The 19,381-nt window shown below is 35.1% G+C and overlaps 2 long non-coding RNA genes across 2 annotated transcripts; both read left to right on the plus strand.

The window, feature by feature from the left end:
• The first annotated feature begins 1,042 nt into the window (after positions 1-1,042).
• On the plus strand, positions 1,043-14,245 carry LOC131527391 (uncharacterized). The gene is made up of 7 exons (XR_009267642.1): positions 1,043-1,176; positions 2,822-2,929; positions 5,943-6,109; positions 6,386-6,505; positions 9,924-10,067; positions 13,400-13,466; positions 14,134-14,245. It is a non-coding gene; the product is annotated as an uncharacterized LOC131527391 (long non-coding RNA).
• Positions 14,246-16,143: 1,898 nt separating this feature from the next.
• LOC131527392 (uncharacterized) lies at positions 16,144-19,171 on the plus strand. Its single transcript, XR_009267643.1, has 4 exons — positions 16,144-16,277; positions 16,580-16,775; positions 17,212-17,320; positions 18,929-19,171. It is a non-coding gene; the product is annotated as an uncharacterized LOC131527392 (long non-coding RNA).
• Positions 19,172-19,381: the final 210 nt, after the last annotated feature.

The raw sequence follows: 19,381 nt of genomic DNA on the forward strand, positions 1-19,381 counted from the left end.
TAAAAGAATTCCGTGTGAATTTTTCAGTCTAATTATATTGTTGAGATCTCTGAAACTAAAGGAGAAGTGAGATTAAACTATAGAGGATGTTTGATAAGTAGATAGATAGATGGATGGATGGAATGATGTATGGATGAATGCAACTATTGGATGGAACAATGGAAAGATAAATAAAATGATGGATGGATAAATGGAACAATAGATTGATGGATAGATGGATGGATAAATGAAAGGATGATTGATTGATGGATGGATAGATGAATGGAACAATAGATGGATGAATGGATGGTTGGAATAATGGATGAATGAAACATGGATGGATAAATGTAACAATGGATGGATGGAATGGTGGATGGAATAATATAAGGATGATTGGATAAATGAAACTGATGGATAACTAAAACTGATTGAACGATTGATGGATATCTGGAAACAATGGATGTATGATTTATGGATGGATTAATGGTACAATGGATGAATTGAACGATGGATGGATTGAACGATTGGTGGATAACTGGAAACGACAGAATGATTGATGGATGGATAGAACAATGGATGGATGGATGGATGGAACGATAGATGGAACAATATAAGGATGGATGGATGGAACAACTGATGGATAACTGGAAACAATAGATAGATGGATGGATGGATGGATGGATGTAAAACCTTAAGCACTGATTGTGGAGATACTAAATCAAGCCACATGTAAAGCTGCTTGTTTGTTCCACCCAGTAAAGGATGATAAAAAGGCAGATTTAGTAGGTTTTTGTAGGGCCCTGTGGGGCATTCTGGAGAGATCCTGTTGTTCTGAATCACACTAGACTATGAGCTAGATTATTGTTCTAACGCAGGCACCAGCTGTGAAACAATTGCTGCCCCATGCAACCATCCCAGGAGTCTCTCATTCTCTCTGATACAGTGTCTTTATATTGCATCCTTGTTTTTATTTTATTTGTGGTTATATCATCCTATGCACGCATGCCTTCCTTTTTTGTGTTTTTGCTTGTCTTCCTAGGTCTCAAACATATAACCGGTGACAAGTGAATCTAGTTTGAAGGCGGGTGGTAATTGTCATATGCGATTGGGGAGAGACAGAAAGATGATTACAACAGATGCAACAGTGCCAAAGGGCTTTCAGGTTCCCTTCCCTGATCTCTCATCCTCATTAACGGTGTAAGTCACTCCATCTCGACACCATCAGACTGCCACCTCAGTGTACTGACACAACTCTCACTTTACAAAACCCTCAGGAGTTTCTCTCCTCGTGCTAAATGTAGGGCAGAGCATTGGGGAAGTTAGACATTCACAACTTTGCACTTCTAATTACATCTCCAGTAAACTAGTTCTTGCTTAGTTTCTGGCAGCTGAGCTGATGCCAGGGTCATGCGCCAGGGGCAGGCATTAGGGGGCAGTGACATACTGTGCCCACCCAAAATGGCTTGCCAAGTATGAGGAGAAAATGAATAGGACAAAAAAATCCTCAGGAGATTTTGCAAGAATTAGCTCACTCGACTGCTTGACGAAGCTGCCTGTAACTGCTGCTGGTCTAGGATCACTTTCTCCAAATCAAAATCTAAACTTTAGCATTTCTGTGATGGGACAAGCGGACTGTAGATGAATAGATGCAGGCAGTAACAAAAATTATTTGCTTTGTAAATCTGAACTACATGGTTTAAACATTTTTTAAAACGAAACATTTATATACAGTATATATATATTTTTTTTTAAAAAGTGTATTTATATAAAAATGTATTTATAATATACAATGTATTTATTTATTTGTATTATTTGCAGTATTGTGCATTATATCATACTAATAAAATAACTAATAGTTCAGTTGAACTTGAATTCTCATATCTAAAAGGACTGCTATATACTGCTAATCTAAGCCAGAGCATGTATGCGTTTAAAAGGCATGCACAAATTTAATGTGACGACATGCATATGAATATGCATTTCTCAAATCTTTTTGTCTTGCATTTAGCAGTTGTCACAGTGTGAATTCATAATGTAGCATTGATTATATACTATTCAGAGCTTTAGTGCTTGTTTTCCCCATATATCATATTTTTTCTTCTGCTTTGAATAATAGATGTAGCGTGCTATGGATTCGTCCACCGAGATGAACAGCTCATTAGGGATGAGTTTACATTGGGTTATGTTTATTTATACAACAAAATAGTCCATTCAGCACAAATAATGTATTTGGTTCACTCTTAAAAATATAAATACGGCAAAACTAGAGCAGAGCACTTCCAAAGCATACTACCTAGCACGTAGTACATTTAGTTTAAATCTGTTAGTGTCTAGATCAAGGAAAAGAAAATGCTGCACTCAGTCTGCCCCGTCAGAAAGTTTTATTTGTATGACTCACTTTGATTCCTCGATGACAGATGTCAATCAGGATGCCCATGCAGTCAGCTGGGCAAACTGGCAACACATTGAACTGATATTGGCCAAAATTTGTTGAGGATTTAAAGACTACAATGTTTTTATTATGCTAGAAAATTGTATTACTTGCTTAAATTCTTGTGGCTTTTATTATGAACCCCAGCTTAAAATTAAGAACTGTCAGCACTGAACTCAGCAGAAAATATTAAAAATTCTCTGTAAACTTATTTATGAATGCAATCTGTTGCAAGTAGGCTTTTATGTAGTAACCAAACCATAACATCTCACAACATCTAGTCTTAATATCTTACGCAGTGTTGCTTTTCAAGTAAATTAATATTGTTTCAAAGGCTTTGGATACTTTTACTGAAAAACTATTTTTAAAAAACCCAACTAAATAAAACTGATTATTAAGCTCTTTTGGCAGTGAAAGAATTACTCATTTCATGGACTGAAAGACCTTTCAGTAAAAGAGAACAGGAGCTGATGAACATTCAAGATCAGTCAACAAAAATGGACAACACTATCATAACCAGTGAGTACAATCCATTGTGAATTTTTGCTAAGAACATATAATAATATTTGAATACAAGTGGTGCAAACAAGACAAGTAGTGTATAACTGTATAAAACAAAGCTTTGAAACTCTTGCTGTCTTAGTCTTTTTCCTGTCCGCTCTTGCCTTGAAAGCAGATACCGAACAGCTGAATGTATTTTGTATAGGGTGAAGTCTCTGAACTCCTTTACCCACTGATTCATTCAAACTAATTAATCTCTCTGCAAGTTTTGTCACCCAGGGCCATGCACTACATGAAAGATCACTAGAGAAAAAGTACTGGGCTGGAGTGAGAGAAACACTAATTATGGTGAACGCTGTCGAAAGATGAATGATTTTCAGTCTGGCGCTTGAAAAAAGAGAAACCATGGGGAGAACTGACTAGGAATGAACTGTGCCGGCTGATAGTACTGTTTATTTGTACTCTGGCAATGTTGTTTTAGTGCCCAGTGCTGTGAAGGAATTATGCTAATTATGCAAACACTCCCAAAAATACGTGCTGTGCACAATTTGAATAGAGCATCGGATTTCCAATTTGGAGATCTTTCAGGATTTATGGAATTATGTACAGTATCCAGACCTTATAAAGCAATTTAACTCAATGTTTCAAGTAAACATTAAGGAATAGTTCAGCCCAAAATGAAACTCTGCTTAAAATGTATTCACCTTCAGGCCATCCAAGATGTAGATGAGTTTGTTTCACCAAAGGATCCTCTGCAGCAAATGGGATGAGTCATCAGAGAGCCACCAGAATGTCCAAACAGCTTATAAAAACATCACAATGATCCACAAGTAATTCACATGACACCAGTCCATCAATTAACATCTTGTGAAGTGAAAAGCATGTTTGTAAAAAACCAAATCCATCACTAAGACTGTCACTTCAGGCCAAAACACTAGTCCATAATCCATAACACTTCTTCCAGTGGAAAAAACATTCCCATATTGTCCTCTCACATCAAAATCCACTGACATATTTGTTTTTTCAAAATGGTTTTTGCTTGTAAATGGTACTTTATACATGCATATTTCTCTCCTGATTTTATTGGAGAAAGCAATATTATGGGTAGAGGACTTGTATTTTAGCTGGAAGTGATGGATTGAAGTTAAAAATGTCTTAATGATGAACATGCAGCTTGTGTTTTATTTACAAGTCTTTTATTGTGATTTTTATTTTTTAATTTTTTTTTATTATCAGCTGTTTGAACTCTCATTCTGATGGCAACCATTCACTGCAGAGGATTCATTGGTCAGCAAGTGATGTAATACTACATTTTTTTTTTCCAAATGTTCTGATGAAGAAACAAATTCATCTACAGCTTGGATGGTCTGAAAGTGAGTACATTTTCATTTTTGGGTCATCTACTCCTTTAATATCATTAAAAGCACAAAGTGCATTTTCATTTTAGCCTGACTAGCAGATCTGACCGACATCTGTGCTGTCAGCATTAGCCGAGCCCACTCGGTTATCAGGATTCACAGTGGCCATGACTTTCAATCGCAATACTCTTCACAATCCTCTGCGAATCCTCGCTGTGTTCTACAGCTTCATCTCGCAGTTCTGGGACTTTGAAATTCATCAACAAGCTCGCTTTTCATTATGAATACCTGACAGACTTGGGAAATGGGTTTTAGAGAGTCAGAAGGAATAGATTTAGAAATATATCGCTTTTTTATAGTATCTGTCTGTGTTCAAATCGAGTGCACAGATGGTGGTTGCAAAGTGGGAAGAACCTGACCTCACAGCACAAAAGGTGCAGGTTTTAAAACATCTACTGAATTTCAAGTAACAGTCAGTTTCTTCAAGAGGATCTCACATAGTAAGAAAGAAAATAGTCCACAAATTCCACAAGGACTAGTGACCAGTCATAGTTTCTAGGAAATCTGATTTTGTGGTATAGCCTACCACCCAAAAGGGAAGCCAGTGGTATTGGAGCTGTGACATTTAGTACACATCCTGCAGATACATTGAGCTTTGGTGCTGAGGATTGAATCTGGCTTGAGTGGAATCATCATCTGCTCCATAAGTTTGTGACCCCTATCTACTGTCTCTTAGTGGGGTTTTTTTTTGCTTGTTTGTTTTTTTTAAAGAAAAAAAGGGATTTTCAAAACATTTTATATGGCATGTAAATGAAGCATGAGAGAGTGCAATAATTAAGTTATTATTATTATTGCTTTATTTCATCATGGATTTTAGGCTATTCTCCTATAAATTATAAAGATTTCTACTAAGTAGAGCACATTTAAATAATGGTGTTTGTTTCTGTTATGATTATAATATTTTAAATTCAGAAAATTGAATTGTTGTATAGTAGATTAATTTGGTGAATTGCTTAACCTAGTTTTGGAAATGAAAAAAATGAAAATAAAAAAATACTACCAGTATAGTTATAGTTAACTAAAATGAAAATGATTACAAATATTTTAAGATTGAAATAAAGCTGCAATGTTGCACATAAATAAATAAATATGTTTAAGTACTAAAATGATTAAAACTAAAACTTCAACAACACCAAAAATTAAATCTGAAAAATATAAAAACAAAAGCTATTTCAAAATATTCATAAATAATATAATAATATGCATATAATACTCATGTAAATGCCTGTTCACAACAAGGACCATAAATGTAACAATAAATAAATATTGCTCCAAAAATCATTCTGAATGAAAGAATAGCAGTTTTCAACTACAGCGATAACAGCATAGAGGAATGATATTGTTGAGATCACTTTCAGAATTTGTTTTTTCCAGCCGATGAAAGATAAAAACAGTGACAGCCAATCAGAATCCATCCTACTGTAAATAGCTCAAGCCGTTAAAGTGGCAGACAACAAAACTGCAGCATGCACTTATAATAAACTGAATTTTACCGTGTGCTAGTGTGGATGCTAATACAGTTATCATTATCTTTATAGTTATCGTTCTTGGTGTGAGCGGGCCTTAACACTGATGACTACATGTATTTTTGTTTGTCCTTTATGAAATGTCAGCAACATTATGTGGGGGTGCAAGCGACTTGAGATATTAACATTATGCAAATGAGCAGTGATGCGATGCGGTGACTACCAATAGGATTGCAGATGCTGGAGCTGATGTGATCCTTCTCCTGTGAGATACGGCAGTCGAGCATCAGCCAGATGGAGAAGTTCATGTCCCTGTGAGTGATTTCACTTTTCTATATGATTTGTCTCTCCCCACATGCAGGGATATAATACAAAACGAATAACATGCCAGCCAGAATTGTTAACAATCTGCGTGAGTTTGACTCATGCATTGATAATCATCTTGTTTGTGATATGATACATTATGCGCTCTTGCAATCTACTGTATATACAAACGTTTCCCCCTGCAGAGTATTCATTTTAGCTGCAAGGAAATAAACTGACATAATGACATCTTGTTTTCACAAGCAGTGTGTCTTATTTGTGATCAGGTTTTCAAAAGCTTTGTCCAGTTGCTCATCCAGCAGCAAGAACGCCTACAGCCCAGCGACCTGCGACCTCCAGCGATAAAACTGCTGTCAGAGAGAACGCCGCTTAAACTTGTGTTACAGGTACATCATTTTACAGCATTTGCAGTGTCACACAGGTAAATCTGGGTGGTTTGGCCTGTTGAATGTGTTTCCATAAATGCAGGTGAAGTACACAGCGTGCTTTCATATTTTATGGACTCCTCTGGCCCTGATGCTTTTATCATCCTCTCACATGGACAATGACTGCATCACTATAAACACAGCACAGGGCCAGCTGTCCCTCGAGAGCGCAATCGCACTGTAATTTGGATTTGATTTATTTTCCCTTTCGGATATCAAATGGAAGAAGGTCACTTGTCAGGGTTATTGATGTGTTTTTATGTCTATAATTAGATGTTCTAGGGAATTTGTGATGGATACAGGAAGATGTATGAGAAATAATACATAAACCTAGTTGGTAAGGACAGTTTTTCAGAGGCTACCAACTCCATTGCCATTGTCAGTCTTTGAGACTGTTGTTCATAACTATGTACAGCTGTTGATTCCTGCTGGATTCAGTGACAAATGAAAATAAGTGGTGATAATTATGAAGGGGTTGGCTGATTAGTATGGTCCAGTCAGCCGCTGTGTTCATAGGCCAGAACTATTTATAACCAGTAAATATAATTATTACGTTGTACTCGCATGTAAGGTCTTGATAACTATAGCCAAGTTAGCAATCAAATAAACTGTCAACACAAGCTAAAGGTTTACTGTAACCAAGTGACGTTAAAGTAGTGCCAAAGAATAAAACATAAAATTTCCAATTAAATTAGACAATTTAAAAAAAAAATGGGTACCTTACCACAAATGCAATGGTAGACAAAGACATTTCTGGGTTAATTTTGTATTTTTATATATATATATTAGTGCTGGGCAACAATTATTCGCGATTAATTGCATCCATAATAAAAGTTTGTGTACATAATAAATGTGTGTGTACTGTGCATATTTATTATGTGTATATATAAATACACACACTTGCATGTATATATTTCAGAAAAATATTATGTTTATATATTAAATATATTTATATATAATATGAATATAAATATATACATGTAAATTCATGCAAATATTTTGAAAATATATACTGTATGTGTGTGTCTTTATACATAATAAATATACACAGTACAGACAAATATATTATATAAACAAAAACTTTTATTTTGGATGTGATTTAATCATGATTAATCATTGCCAAGCACTAAAAAAAAAAGATTATATATATACTTATATACTTTTTTATATATTATTTTAGATTTACTTTTGTATAAGAAAAAGCAAGAATGCATCGAATTTATGAAAAGTGACAGTAAAGACATCAAAAAATTTTACTACAGATTTATATTTAAAATAAATGCTGCTCTTTTAAACTTTCTAATTATCAATAAATACTTAACAAAAATATTAAGAAATGAAATAATAAATATTTTTAGAGCAGCAAATGAGAATTTAATTCAGAAAGATTATGTGACTCTGAGACTGGAATAATGATGTTGAAAATTCAGCTTTACAATCACAGGAGTAAATTACAATTTCAAATATATCAAAATAGGAAACAGTTATTTTAAATTGTAATAATAATTCACAATATATCTGTTTTAATGTGTTTTTGATCCAGTAAATGCAGCATTGGTCGGCATAAGATAATTTTTTCTTCTTTCAAATCTTATTAACCCCATTTTTTTAAATTCTAGTATACATAAAATGTAATAAATTTTATACCATTAAATGGTTAAGTGGGAAATGCTGTTTTACTCAGGGGGAAAGATAATTTTAACTTGGGATTTTTAGTCCTGTAACTCAACATTTGGTTCTACATCCCAGATTCCATAGATGGATTTGCCAATTCAGTGACAAGTCAGTAGTATAACTGCTCATGCTGCTCGTAATTATTACGAAGCATACAATCACCGGCAGGCATCTGCATTCAGCGCAGTCCGCTGGTGATTCAACTAACAGAAGGCTGAGGCCTGTTGTCAAACAATCACACAGAATGATGAAGTGTTCACGCAAAGCTGCTCATCCCTTGTTGGAGCCATTTGCAAATGAAGAAAATGATGAATTCCATTAGGATTTTTAAATAGCTTTTCCACAGGCTCAATGTGTGCGCACGTCGATGCACATTCACAGCTTTTAATTAAAGTCAGTGATTATGTCCCAGAATCAGCCAATACTGAAACATTTAGAAGCCTTTATTGGAAATCCGAAAGCGGCCTAATGGAAGACCGGTCACAGCAGAGTTTCCTTTTAAATTTGGTCACACTTAAATGGCTTCAGCATGGAACGTCCTCATAAGAGGTCCATGCTATGCAATCCGGCTCGTTTCTGGCCGAAGGGAGCGTAGCGGCCCTTATATTCTTTAACTGAAATTTCATGGTTTTATTTGGAGTTTGAGTGGTGTGTGCAGGAGAGGTAGCTGAGGGCAACAAAGGCCACCATATTAAAATGTCACTATAAAAACGGTGAACTTTGACTACCCAAAAATAACATCTCTGCCATCAATTACTCACCCTCACGTCATTCCAAACCTGCAGAAGGTTTTCCGCAGAATCTCAGATATTTTGAAGGAATGTTTTTGCCCGTGCAATGAAAGTCAATCCAAAACCACACTGGATATAATTTTTATTATATGGATAAAACAAGAGAAATTATATTTTGACATGAATGCAGTATATTAATTTGATGTTAGATTTTGTTTACATGTTTTTTTTTGTTGTTTTTTCCCAGTGCATGAATAATTTGAGTAAATCAATTCATTCAGACACTTTTATATGAACCATATCAAAAAAATGATTAACTGATTTATGGGAGTCCCTGTTTTTATATCTCCGTTTTATTCAAAATAATGAGATACTATATTCACATCATTATGCCATTTTTATATACTGTATTTATAAATGTTATTATTTCACATTTATTTAATTTAATAATACATCCTCTTCCAACACCGCTTTAATGATTTATTGTGCTCTTTTGAGCTTTTTATTATCTTTTTGGAAGCCTGGCAGCCCTAGTGACATTCTTTCATTGTATGGAAAAGAGCAAAATTGTAAAAGAAAAAAGTATGTTTTACAAAATACTATTTCACTACTGTTTCTATTTCTATCCTCTACAGGTCTCACGTTTAGCTCCGGTAGTTTCTTTGTGATTATTAGAAATTTCAGAATGAAAATATTAAGCAAATCCTAAACCAATTTTTAATGTTACGCAAGTAACATTATAATAATCATAACATTTTTAAGTAAAAAATTAGTTTTTTCCTGTTTTTACAGTGAAGCTGACATGACTTGATGTGACTATAAAACTTCTTATAGGCGTCGTTCTTTGCTCTCCAGTGTTATTAACTGGATTGAAACCCTCTTTCTAGGAGCTCTCAGGTATGGCGGTATTTGAGGAAATGGTTTTAGCTTCACGTTTGACTGTGCTGCTCTAATCTATGTCCTTTATTCGGCAGAGAACGGAAGACCTCTCCAACATTGTGTTGTTACTCAGAAGGCAATGCCTCGCCATCAAACTCTCTCGTCACCTCATCTCCTCCTGGAATGGCTTACCTTCTGACACAAAGCACCGTCAGGGCAGAGCATGAATGACTCTGGAGGTGATTGACACAGGAAGAATGTGTGTGACGGAAATTAAATTTCATTTGAGATGACGCTCTTTTCGTGGTGAGAGTGCCGTATTCAGAAGACAAACAACAAACAAACAAACTGACCTCGAGCGACCTGTGTGCGATCTTTGAAAGCGTGTCTCTTGCTATCACTCAATATTTACTTTGCATACTGGTTCTTTAATCTAGCATGCAGTATTTGAGCTTTAGTATCTTTAGAATATACCTACGAAAAACTGGGTGTAATATCTGTATTTAAGTATCAGGGTTATTATAAGCTAAAATTCAAACCATTAAAAAATTGTTACTTGAGATAAAATAAAAAAACAATGGAATAAAATACTTGTAAAAAATATCTATAAAAATAAAAAACTAATATAATTATTATTTTTTTTAAATTTCATTTTACTTTAGTTTAAGTAAGACTAAAACCAAAATAATAATAAATAAATAAAACACTATTGGCATTAAAAAAAAACTACTAAAAATGGCAAAAGGACACAAACAATTAAACTAAAATTATAATGAACAGATCAGAACATCTAAAATAAAAAGTGATTCAAAATATTAATAAAAACTTTATTAAATATTTTAATATTTTAGCCTTTTTGTTTAAAACTTATTTTTCCCAATCAGTATTATTGACTATTTTTGTCTAGTTAAAATAACCTTTAAAAAATTTTTGGAACATAAACCTCACAAAATGTAGTACTTAAAACAGGAAGAACAAGTATTTACCAATTGTAGTTGTTGTCTACTTCGTATGAAATTTGGATGTTTCTTAAAGGCACAGTAGCAAAAAAAGATTTTAAATCTTTTCCTTTTAAATCTGAAGCTCAGAGGGTGAGTGAGAAACTGTCACGAAAAGGTAGAACAGGGTCAAGTCCAATTCATTTTTAGCGAATGGAAAATAGTCATGCAAAACTACATTACTTTTTGGTACAAGAAACCTTAAGGTGCATATTTTAATGTGGCTGAATATGAATTGCTAGAATATGCTACAAAAGTTTAGAAAATGGCTCCTTTAAGAAAGAAAAAACGCAGCATTTGCATGTGCACTCCGAGGATGGATAATTAAGAATACATTTATTTTTCAGAGAAACTTTCCTCCATTTATTCTCTTTAAACAGCAGAGCCAAACAGGGAGGAGGATTTAATTTGAAGCCTGTGAAATGATGGCGATGACAAAGGAAACAATAGTTTCATTTCTCGCCCAGCACAGTGCACAGTTCCAGGAGGAAATAAACTGCCTTATTATTTCACTCATACACCTTTTTTGTTTTGCACCGATTTGTCCCATTTGCATTTAAATTCAGGGGCTTATATAAATTCTTCCCTGCTGTTCCCAACATATATCATTCTTTTGATTAGATTAGATTAGATTGATTATATTTCTGCAAGAACTAGAGAAAACTATGCAACCGTCCTATGAAAACAGACCCACTAAAATGCCTCAAAATGGACGTAATTACAATGACAGCCCTCATTTAGATGGCAAAATTGCCATAATCACAATGATTAGTATGTTTAATTGTAATTCAATTATTCAGGGTATTTGTGATGGTCTGATTGTGTCATGAGCATCTGCATTCATTGTTTTTTTTTTAACCTTCCTCAACCTCATTCTCATCGGAGGCCGATGCGAAAGGCGGTGTAAAAGTTAATGGATTTGAATTCCCTGAAATCAAAACTCTGTAAGTCTATTAAGACTGTCTGCAATTTGCCATTATCTGCTGCTCCCGACCGGCCGAGCCCGACTCGAATTAAGCAAAAAACGATTAAGAATGTATCAGTGGCTCATTTGCAAAATCCAGTGTGTCAGCAGCTCTCCCTCGCCAGCGCAATGAAGATAAGATGTGTGCCACTCATTCCTGTCTGTCAGTCATAATCCAGCCTAGAAATTACATTCGCTCTTCAGTCACACTGTGAATACAGAGCAGACACATCAGCTAGTAATAGTCAATATGACATAGGAATGGGAATCATAAGGCATTCCTGAACGATTCCATTAGCGATTTTGTTTTTTGCAATTTTTCAGTATTTTATAAAAGTAACAGTATTTTAGACTAAAAATAATAAATGCGTGTTGTAATTTTTTTTTGCTCTGTTCATCTTGTTGTTAGGCCAGTCGCTTTCTAAAGTATTTAGATTTTTTGCTTTATTTATTTGATTATAGGTTGATTATTTATTGAAAGCATATGCATAAAAAGTTAGTGTAAGTGTAATTTGGCTTGAACCTGCTTCCAGGCAGACAAACCTTAATCTAAAGAGGCTTATTTAGAGATCAACGTATGAACCGTGTGTTCATATTTCATTCATGATTACGCTGTAATACTTTAAGCAGACACAACCGCAGATGGCAGAGCATGTGTTAGTAGCAACAAAAAACATCTGTGTAATTTTCTCACAGATTTACGCATGAATTAGTGTGTGCATGACATTCTTTCCAGAAAAGAAGCTGCGAAGAATTTAAATAAGGTCGAAAGGCACACAAAGACGACAGAAGCCATTTTTGCAGCAGGGTTGTCCATTATTCTAGGCTTATTTTTCACTCAAGGGACGTCTGTCTTTGGGATTATTACATTATTGGATTATTTTGTGTTTAATTTGCACTCTGCATGTTGCTGGAATGTTAATCATAGCTACCCGTAATATTTCTTACTAAAATAATCTCAATGTCACATTCCGGTGTAAATCTTTAAGCTTCACGGCTTAAAATGATTTACAAGTACAAGACACAAAATCTTGAAAATATATATTATTCTAATATTAGAGTACCTTAATGCATATATTATTAGTCTAATTTTATAGCATTTAAATAATGTAATAAATTGTTATTTAACAGTTAAAAAACATGGGAGTTAAAAATATAACATAAACCTTTTATGTATCTGACTCAGTTGTGTTATTGATGTTTATTTATTTATTGATTGTACTATTATTTTCTAATATGCTAATATGTATGAGGCAACATTTGAAAGGTTTAAGCCAAACATTTTCTGGAAAAAAAATACAAAGCTGAAAGCAAAAAAAAAACTGTCTATAATTGAAATATAATTGCCTTTAATGTATGTCTGAATGTAATATATTTTACAGCTTTTAAATACTATAAATTATTGTTCCATAATTGAATGGGAGTTAAAAATGTACCTTTTAAATGCATCACTCATTTAAGTTATTGACATTTATTTTACGGTAAAAATTTCATTGCCATGGGAAATTAATGCTCATATGTAAAAGATGTTTGAGGCAAAGTTTCAAAGTGTTATGCCATTTTTTTAAGAGCAAAAAGCAATAACGGTTGTCTCTGCTCTCCCCTACAGCACTGAAAGAAAAGCCAATGACACCCTGTCTTCAAAACAAAGGACGTGATTTCAGCGGTTGCATCATGTTGGTTGAATCTCCTACTCTTGATGAGGCCTGAGATCATTATCTGAAGCAGATTCAGGCCGGCTCTTAGAGAAATGCCCTGCAGCTTTTTTGTATTACGATCTAAAGAGGCCCACAATGTGCACTGACTTTTGTCAGCGCTGGGAGTTCAGACATGCTCCAGGCTTTTAACAACCTCTACCGTCGACCCCCGCAGGCACGCTGCTGCTCAGTTTGCTGCGTAAACGTGTCTCACCTAACGAACAGTGTGCCGTTTTGTGTTAATGAAGATGGCCTCTCTTCTGCTGGGTGGAGCGTGAATGATCTGCAGCACGTTCTTGCTGACTGATAATGGAATTGATTGTGACAGCGTTTCGTCTGTCAGGATAATTACAAGGCTCGGTGTGCAGTGACTGTATGTTGCTCAGAGGTCTGGCCAATACTCGCTGGCCAATGAGCCTCATGCTTTCACAATACAGTGAATGTGATAGTATTGGGACAGTAGAAAACGCTCTGATGCAAATCGGGGTCTTCTGCACCAAATCAGCACATTAGAATGATTTCTAAAGGATCGTGTGACACTAAAAATGAATGGCTGCTGAAAATTCAGCTTTGCCATCACAGGAATAGAAAATAGTTGTTTTAGTTGTAATAATACTTCACAATATTTTGATGATTTTATCCACAGTTTGGACTCTGACGGCACCCATTCACTGTATTGGTGAACAAGTGATGGAATGCTACATTTCTCCCAACCTGTTCTGATGAAGAAACAAACTTATCTACATCTTGGATGGCCTGAGGGTGAGTAAATTTTCATTTCTGGCTGAACTGACAGTTATCAATCCTTCGAATAGACGCTGGAAATGGGCTTGTTTGTAGCTCCAGTCTCTTTCTCGTTCCCTGTGGAGGGTCTGCCTTCCCACAAACACCCCATACTCTTCCACAGTGTCTAGACTGTCATTATAGTGTTCATCCTGTCAGGGTGTCAGAGGGAATAAGCCACTCACAGGTTTTCGTGACAGATGAAACTGTTCTTGCAGCTTGCTCGGAGTGAAACAAACTTCAAGTCAAGAACAGACAAATAACATTGACAGGAAGTTGCTGGAAAAGTTTCTTGTTGAAAGACAATTATGAACAACCCTCTTTTTTTATGATGTAAACACGACAGTTTGTCTTTTTTAAAGAAAGAACTGTTTACATCGGTCTGGGTAGTTAAGCCACATGGCAGTGTTTAGAATGTAATGCTAGCATAATAGATATAATTTTTATATTTATAGAATGTAGTATGTTTTATAGAGCTTACAGTAAATAATGTAGTAGTTTAACTGCAGCAACTTTAAATGTATCTGACTCCGGCCTCAGACACAGGACTCAGGTGTTGTAAAGGGGACCTATTATGCAAAAATCACTTTTATAAGGTGTTTGAACACAGTTGTGTGGTCGCAGTGTGTGAAAACAACCAGCCAAAAAAATGGTAAAAATCCACCTACTCGTTTTTTATAATCTCAATAAATAATAAACAGTCTCTCAGAACAAGTGATTCCAGATTCTCCCTACGTACACGTCATTGTAGGGAAAAAGTCCCGCCCATTTGTGACGAACTCTGCCCTATTAGCATAGACACAGCACTGAGCGAGACGCATCAGTCCACCATTACTGTTTTCAGTATATTTTCTGTAATGATAACAGGCTTGTACTAATAGTGGAATGTTTATTTACAAAGGCCAGCACAGATTGCCTGAGCTCTTGAAGCTCCGCCCTCTTCTGAAAAGGTGGCCGGGAGGACCAGCTCATTTGCATTTAAAGGGAAACACCAAAACGGTGCACTTTGGCTCATACCCTAGAAGTGGCAATTTTAACAAGCTATAACATATTATCTGTGGGGTATTTTGAGCTAAAACTTCACATACACACTCTGGGGACATCAGAGACACAACCCCAGAGTTTTCAAACTAAAACGGGGTCTGCGGCATTTTCGATAGTCTCCATTTTCAAAGGTCAAAAACGCCGGAGTAGTGTAAACGACAGGCATAACCATGGCAAACGTTACGCGTTTTAAAACAAAAACAGATCCAAAAATAAATCGCCAAGTAAAGTGTAGTTGTTGATATTACAGTACCACTTCCAGTTAGTTTTAATGCTAACTAGGGCTATCAATTGATTATAATACTTTATTGTATAATTTTTGAAGTTAACACATCAACAAGGTTCCTTTTAACAACAAAAAAACTAAATAATTGGCCTTTCTGTAATTACTAGGTTTTGTGTGCAATTTGCGTGGATGATACTCATTTTATATTCTCAAACTGCATCAGAGCGCACTGGAAATGCAAACCGGCCTTGCTAATGTTTGCATTAACATGAATTGACAGTGTTTTGCTTGTGGATGATAGTTCACTTATTAAGCTTTGATGATAATTAAATTTCACCATACAAAGAGTGCAAATGTCCTTTGTTAAATGTCCCGTGAGGGTTGAATTTATAAATAAATTACCCATAAAGAAGTCCTTCTCAGTCATTTACCAATAAACAGGCGCTTGGTTAGGGAATTTTTAGGTGTGTGTAAAAATTAATGCATTCATGCAAAACATCTTTAGCCATTTAAACATTTTGGATTAATCATACATGATAACTTGTTAACTTTTCTTGTTTTGTGACCTTATTTTAGATAACTCATGGTTTTATCTTCCTCATGAGGTGTGTGAGTCAACATATTGGCATGTAAAACATGCATCAGCTCTCTTTCTGTGAGATACTTTCTGCATAAGGAATAACTCAAGCGAGAAACTCCCAGAGCGAGCAGGCCTTCCTTCAGTGGACTTTAGATCGGTAGGTTGATGTAAATCTTTTCTGATTACTCCAGAGACAGAGGACTCTCTTTCTCTGCCACTCTTAGTTTTACTCTAAAGAATAAAGCATCAACTGTTCAATCCTTGCCATCCTGGGAATATTCATGAATTCAACGCTTCCCACTTCCCCACAAACTTTACTGAGGTCAGCTCAAGTTAAGGAGTTTGTTGTGACAGAGTTTTAACCATGCATCAAACGTCATGTTTCCACTCTCACCGTTTGTAACGGAGTTAAAGGTCATGTCTCTGAGCTCAGTGTCTGATATGACTTCGTTCGTGCAGGTCAAGGTTTCATTCACCTTTCTCGTCTGCTGCCTGTTTGGAGAGCGCTGACCTTTACTAAGGGCTAAACGACTTAATCCTGCCACCAATTAAAGGAGCAAGGATCATGGACTACATCTATGTCAGTCAGGATTTATCTCGTCTAAAGATCATCTGTATTCCATCTGTCCTTCTAAAAGATCTCAAACACTGAACTGTAAGTAGGATGGTGTTAACGGTCCTAAATCTGGCACATCTTTATATTTCTTCCTATGTTTATAATGCCCCCCTACACCAATATCATTTTGTAAGTATAAAAAAATCTTTCTTTTTTTTAGCAAAAATGAATGTAAAAATCTAACTTAAAAAATATGTAATAAAAAACGTAAACACTTAATAAACTAAATATTTTTGATGTATTTATTAAATTACTTTAATAATTATATTAAATAATTGTAAAATAAATATGGATAATTCAGTATTTAATTGAATCTGAAGCTGTTCATGTTTTTTTTGTTTTTTTCACCCAAAAATTAAATGTTATTCTCTTTCATATAATTCTGTGTGATCGATCTTTCTTCTATGGAACACAAAATGTGATTTTATGTATTTATTTATTTTCAATTATTATATGTTTGGGCCTATTTTGACAGGATGATTTGAGAACAGACAGAAAGTGAGTGCAAGGAGAAGAGTGTGCAAGGTTGGGAAAAGACATTGAGACACCGCACTGGCCATGACGGTGTATGTCTCAGACAAAAGGTGAATTTATGAAGAATATTCTGGCTTTCTTTGCAATATAATTAAACTACATGAGAACTGGAGCTTAAAAGCTTCACTTCAGAAGTCTTATGAAGCCATATGAAAGATTTAAGACCTTTTTAAAAAAGAAAACCTTGAAAACCTTGACATTTTAAATACTTAAGATATTAATGCATTATGTTCTGTGAAGCTGCTTTGTAACAACATGGAGTGTGAAAAGCGCTACTTTCTTTAAAAAAAAAAAAAAAAAAGGTTCTTTATTGGCATTTATGGTTGTCTGAAAAATCTTTAACATCCCTGGAGCACAAAAGGTTCTTTATAGTGGAAAAAAGGTTCTGTAGATTATTAAAGTGTTCTTCATAATAAGAAAAAATGGTTATTTTAAGAACTGTTCACTGAAACGTCCTTTGGGGAACCAAAATGGTTCTTCAGTGGAATTACGTTGAAAACCCCATTTTGGAACCTTTATTTCTAAAAGTTTAAGCTAATAAAATGACTGCCTTAGTTCTTCTTAGGGTGTCTAGATGTTCTGTACATCAGAAAATGCTGCTTTCATCAGTTGTTTTCAATAGGATTAGTATGTCACAAGGACATAGACAGAAAAAAAGCACTTTTGCAAATGTCAGGAATCTAAAAACGAAACACAAAACCTCAGAAAGGTGTTTATCTAGGGAATCTTCTGCTCACCAAACTATTGTGCAATGAAGTGGCATGCATCATCAAAACAATACTTCATACAATACAGCACTATCAGGTACCATATGCTCCCCGTTTCCATTCAATTAGCTGGATGCGCTTGCAAAAGGTACTTTGTTCTGCACCAATTACTGAGCTGACTGTGGGTCTCAGAGCAGTACCTTGTGCAAATCCAGCCGTTGATCACCCATTACAAACCCCGTTCTCAGCTGCGTCTGGTTTTATCTTCATTTACCCAGCATCTGTTTGGGCTGCTGATGTGGCTCAAACGACGCTAAGTACCTGTAAGTGTTGTTCTTCTCTCGCTGTTTAAAGGCTTAAGTCGTAAGTGAATAAACAGCATCAGTTGTTCCATGAATTATCTCTGACATTTAGAACAGAGGCGAAGAGTTTTAAATGTGGGAGGATTGAATGCAGAAGCATTTGGGAGCTTTATTAATTCTCGGAGGTCACGGGTGTGTCGTGACAAAAGGTCTGTGAGGTCAAACAGCTGTTGATGGTTTCATTCGAACTTTAATATTCCTGCTTAGGGTTGTTCTAAACCCCAAACACAAAGAAACTGAAACTTTGTTTTGTATGTATTTGTATATAAATAAATTTAAATACAAGTAAACTTCAAAAAAAAATTTTAAATTCATATATACAGTATATATATATATATATATATAAATATATATTCAAAATGGAAATTCTATCTATCTTTTTTTCTGTCTATCTACTATCTATCTATCTATAATACTTAAAAAAAAAAAAAAAAAAAAAAAAAAGACTAAAGACTTGGATAATAGAACGTCATTTAAAATTTACAGGGATTCAACTGGAATGATGTCATCAGTATTTGCATATTGAATATAACTCATCTTTATTCATACATCTATTTGCATATTAATAATTGATTTTTGTGCTTATTAGGGAATCATGCTGATTCTAGAAAGGTGTCCCGCTTTGTTCCTGATGGGTGGATCATTAGCTTAACGTCATGCTAAACTCTATTGGCATCAACTGTGAGTACAGTCACCTTTTCGGAGAGTTATTTGTGTCATTTTTAAATTCTGTATTTGCTGATTAAATCCACATCAACAGAGCCACAACACCAAAACACACTTCCAGCCTTATTAACCAAGAGTTATAGTCCTTTTTGCAAGCCAACTAGTAATACACTTTATATCACTGCCACCACAAAATCAGTTCAGTCGTGTCAAAGGACAGCTTCATAATTACACCATAAACAGCCTCAGGGATGGGCTGCACCAGTGCAGCAGGTATTCACAAGAAACGCATGGTAAAAACTGTTAAGAGAGATGGCAACAAGCAGGGAGTACAAGCCTCCCACATGCAAGCGTATTGTATCATTAAATAGGAACG

This window comes from Onychostoma macrolepis, chromosome 20 (genome assembly GCF_012432095.1).
Source record: "Onychostoma macrolepis isolate SWU-2019 chromosome 20, ASM1243209v1, whole genome shotgun sequence".
NCBI lineage: Eukaryota > Metazoa > Chordata > Actinopteri > Cypriniformes > Cyprinidae > Onychostoma > Onychostoma macrolepis.